General features: G+C 50.2%; 1 pseudogene; it reads left to right on the forward strand.

Annotated features, from left to right (window-relative positions):
- Positions 1-249: 249 nt before the first annotated feature.
- On the forward strand, positions 250-843 carry LOC120841728 (annotated as a pseudogene).
- Positions 844-5,012: the final 4,169 nt, after the last annotated feature.

A 5,012-nucleotide genomic window follows, 5' to 3' on the forward strand; every position in this document is an offset into this window, starting at 1 on the left:
CACATAACGAATAAACGTTCTCCTTGTTCGATTCGCTCCGACATAAATCTGGTCTCCGTATCTCGGCCACGATAGAAAAACTGGCGACGAGGATGGGATTGCACGGCGGCATCGGCGGCAGCTCGGCACTACGGCCAGTCAAGTAACAACGCAGCACCGCGGAAGCCAGGAGAAAGCGTCACGGAAACGACGGAGGACGGAGCGGTCAAGATCAACGGAACAGATAAGTGCACTGTTTCGACCGACATTATGTCAACGCCTCATTCTCACCGACGCCTAGCAGGCACGTCTGAGTTCAACCCAAAAAGCGACAACATTAGGTCGTACTATGAGAGGTTCGAACATTTTGTTAACATTAACGAAGTACCCGCGGCGAAAAAGCTGAAGTTGCTCTTGTACGTGGCGGGTGGTCAGGCTTATGAGGAGCTCAAGAAAATTCTAGTTCCACAAGAGCCCACTGACCAAACTTTCGAGCAAGTGCGGAAGTTGCTAGAAGACCACTTCACTCCGGAGTATTCCGTAATTGCCGAACGCTGCCAATTCAACAGGGTGAAAGCGTGAAGGATTTTATTTGACAGAATTGAGGCACCTAGCACGCAACTGTGAATTCAAGGCATTTCTGAATGAAGCTTTGAAAGACCGCCTGGTAGCAGGCTTCCGCGACGAAGAGACAAAGAGAATATTGTTTGCTACGGAGGGTCTGACCTTTGAAGGCACATGTAAAATAGCTCTTGAAAAAAACTCGCATCGCGGCAAACCAGCGAGCTGCGTACAGCAGAAGCGAGACCGACATAAGTTCACGCTATCAGCGGCAGCACATGCGGGAAAACGCACGCATCCTGATCAAAGAGCAAAGAAAAACCGCATCCCAACGTGGTGAATGATGTTGATTGGGGCAAAGCTCTGGTGGTGCTTGTCTGCGTAGACGCTGAGCCGCAGCATGCCGAGCCTTTCGTTCGTTTTCATCCATGTCACGCTGAGGTCAAATGCTCAAATACGTATATAATCACGCTCCATACCACACATTCTCTTTCTGACATGGATGAAAACGAACGAAAGGCTCGGCATGTTGCAGCTCACCGTCTACGCATAGAAGCACTACCAGAGCTTCGCCCCAATCAACATCCCCGCAGGGGGCACCTGTGAAAGCAGGTGTTTGGAGAGTGGCGTCTCCACGGACCCCGAGCCCCGCAGGGGGCGCCTGCACCTTAGGTGCTAGGTGCTTGGTGAGTTGCGTCACCACGGACCCCAGCTACGTGGGCCACCATACCCGCACGCAGGGGGCACCTACTTTAGTAGGTGCTTGGTGAGTGGCGTCACTACGAACCCCAAGCCATGTGGGTTCGCCCACCCACGTCTGGCTGTGCGTGGCTTAACCCGTGTCCGGGGAAAAGGGGACCCTGGTGGTTGAGCTGAGCCCGGGGTATGTTTGGACCCTTCGGGGCCCCCCGGGCAAGGCAATACACCACTTCGACCCCTGCTTCTCGTAGACGGGTGTCCTGGCTTGGCCCGACCAGGATGATTCAGTCAGTCGCCTCCTCTACCCTCTTCTTCCTTCTTTCACTTTTCCTTCCACCTCTTTCTCTTTTCTTCTACACGCTCTTCCTTCCTTTTTCACCTTCTTAGGCGGCAAGGGCCAACCTTGAGTGGAAACAGGTCCTGTCCCTGCAACCACACTAGGATATAGTGCCCGGGCAGCACTGGTAGAGTAATTGTGTCAGCCAAGCCCATCTTGCTATGGCACATTACCTACCCCCTTGTTGGGCTCCGTGGTGGGCGGTGCACCCGGGCACTGAAACTTCCTCCCCATGTTATGGGTTCTCGCGCTAAAACCTCCCTCGATCGGCCCCTGAAAAGGGTCCGCACCGAAGTCCAAGCCACAAAGACGACACCACCTACACCTACCAGATTCCCGAAGTTCTTGGTTCTTCACTCTGAAAGTGAGAAACAGCTGTCTAAATTATCTCCATTCCTTGTCGCAAAAACACTCGAAGGTGTTGTCGGAAAGGAATTTAAAGCCAAGAAAATGCCATCGGGTGACCTACTCGTCGAAATCGAATCAACTGAACAGAGTGCTGCTCTCCTTGCCTTGAGAACTGTAGCTGATCACGAAGTAACGGTCACACCTCACCGCACCTTAAACTCCATCCAAGGAGTTATCTCCCAGGATGACCTTCTTGAGACCAGTGACACCGAAATAGTTGAGGGCCTTTCTGATCAAGGAGTTATTGCTGCAAGGCGCATCTCTTTGCGTCGTGATGGCCAAGAACGTAAAACCAAGCACATAGTTCTAACTTTCTAATCCACCACACTTCCTGACGCGGTGAAGGCTGGGGACCTGCACTGCAGGGTTCGGCCTTATATTCCAAACCCTCGGAGATGTTTCAACTGCCAGCGGTTTGGCCACGGCTCTCAGAACTGCCGTGGTAAGGCCACTTGTGCCAAGTGTGGGAAAAATGACCACGCTGCAGATACTTGCTCTAATGAAGCCCGTTGTGTAAACTGTAGTGACCCACACCCCGCGCATTCTAGATCTTGCAAGACATGGAAAGAAGAAAAAGACGTACTTACCTTGAAGGTCAAAGAAAACCTCTCCTACCCGGAAGCGCGCCGTCGCTTTGCGTTCTTGCGCAAAGGCGGCTATGCACAGGTGGTGCAGCGGGGACCTGCACCACTGAAGGTTGCAGTGGCAACCCAGACGTCCTTTCTGGACTATGGAAAGCCACGGCAGTCCCCCACGCCCCAGCTGAAGATTCAGCTTCCAGGGCGTGCAATCTCGGCTGGTGGGTCTGCTGGCCCTCCCAGCCAGAGCGCAAACACTCGCGCTCCTGCGGGAAAACAGCCTCAGCCATCTCACATAGAGGGTATGCAGGTTGCTTCCCAAGCTCAGGATGGGCCGGCGGCTGCGGCAACCGTCCCTCCTCTGCGATCTCCTTCCAGGGAGAAGGGTCGACACTCTCGCCCACACTTCCTGGAGAGAGCATCACCGAGGGAGCGGCATGGCTCTCGTGCCGCTCATGCAGCACCTAAGGGGCAGGAACGGGTGCACTTGGGCGACTCCCCGCCCAGCACCTCCACCGCCCATTTGACTGGGGCTGGTCGTGGACGGGGCATGGTGCCCCATCCTCCGAGCCTGCCCAAACCAGCAGCAAATGCCTCGCCTGAAGAAGTAGAGGCAATGGATGAGGGCACGGAAGTCTCTATTCATGCGTCTGACCAAGACGACATGGACTGGCAGACTCCTAAGAGTAAACAGAAAAACAAAAACCTGTCATCCCACCAAAGTAATGATGTTGGTCTATTGTTGCCATGAGCGGCAGATTTGTAAGTGTTTATGTATTCCCTTCCAGTATTACAAGGTCAACAACGTTTTAGCGTTTTAATTTATTTTTTTTAATTAATATTTTGTTTTAGAGGCATGACTAAATTTCATTTTATGCAGTGGAACTGCCGCGGTCTTTTACGTAATATTGAGGATGTTAATTTTTTATGGACAATTTACGTCCTATTGCTCTCTCTTTACAAGAGACACACCTCAATGATCATCATAAGTCAATATTGCGCCGCCATCAAGTTTCTAGAAAAGATCGCCTTGCATCCAATTCATCTGGTGGAGTAGCTCTGGTTGTCCAGAATGGAGTCGCCTGCTCTCAGGTTCCTCTGGCTACGCCTCTTGAAGCTGTGGCTGTACGACTTCTTTTGGACCGCCTTAATACTGTTGTTTCTATTTATATTCCACCTAACACTTCACTGCATCTTCATGATCTTCAACGGCTGGTTACACAGCTTCCTCATCCATTTTTACTGTTAGGAGATTTTAATGCTCACCACCCCCTGTGGGGTAGTGCCCGTCAGGACTCGCGTGGTGGGGTAATTGAGCGATTTTTATTATCTTCTGGGCTGTGCCTTATGAATACGAAAGATCCAACCTTTTTTAGCGTTTCTCACAACTCATTTACATCTATTGACCTTTCAATTTCATCCCCCTCACTGTTTTCTATGTTTACTTGGAAAGTTTTAAATAACCCCTTTGGGAGCGACCACTTTCCAGTCGTTTTGGAAAGTCAGGTATCTATTCCAAGCCTCATGAAACGCAGTCCACGTTGGAAACTGGAAAAGGCAGACTGGGGTCTTTTTAGCCTAAACTCGGAACTCAAACCTTGCATGTTCTTGCCATTAACACATGATGAAACCACCAGATACATTACAGATCAGATCATAAATGCTGCTTTTCGCTTTATCCCTCAGACTTCATGTAACATTGCAAAAAAAATGTAAGCCATGGTGGAGTAAAGAATGTTCTGCCACTAAGAAAAAACAAGATAAGGCTTGGAGTATATTTTGGAGATATCCAACATCTGTGAATTTGTTAGAGTTTCAGAGAAATAGAGCTCAAGCTCGTTCAACCAGGAAGCAGGCAAAGAGGAAGTCTAGGAAAGGTTATCTGACCTCTATCAGCAGCTACGTCCCAGCAAAGGAAGTGTGGGAACGACTTCACAAGGTCGAAGGCAGATACCGTTGCTTTACAGTTCCTCTTTTTCCTTCAGTGGATTCGTTGCATGACCAGGCTAATCTGTTGGGCGAACATTTTGCAGCCATTTCCAACTCCTCCCATTACTCTTCAGCGTTTTTGAAGTTTAAGACGGATGCAGAAAAAATGAAAGTCAGCTTGGCAGGAGGAGCTTCTGCACCCTACAATCAACCGTTTACGATGGTCGAGCTCCAAATGGCACTTAATGTCCGGAAAAACTCGTCTCCTGGTCCTGACCGAATACATTATGAGATGATCCGACACTTGTCGAAGGAATCACTGGCTGCCCTTCTCGTTTACTTCAATGGTCTGTGGAAAGACTCACATTTCCCTTCCGAATGGAAGCGGGCAGAGGTAATTCCACTGCTGAAGCCCGGAAAAGACCCTTCCTTTCCTGCCAGCTACAGGCCAATAGCACTGACGAGTTGCTTGGGGAAAACTTTTGAAAGGTTAGTTAATAAACGGCTTGTTTATTTCCTCG

The sequence above is a fragment of the Ixodes scapularis genome, unplaced genomic scaffold (genome assembly GCF_016920785.2).
Source record: "Ixodes scapularis isolate PalLabHiFi unplaced genomic scaffold, ASM1692078v2 PGA_scaffold5__190_contigs__length_132052651, whole genome shotgun sequence".
NCBI classification, from domain to species: Eukaryota; Metazoa; Arthropoda; class Arachnida; order Ixodida; family Ixodidae; genus Ixodes; species Ixodes scapularis.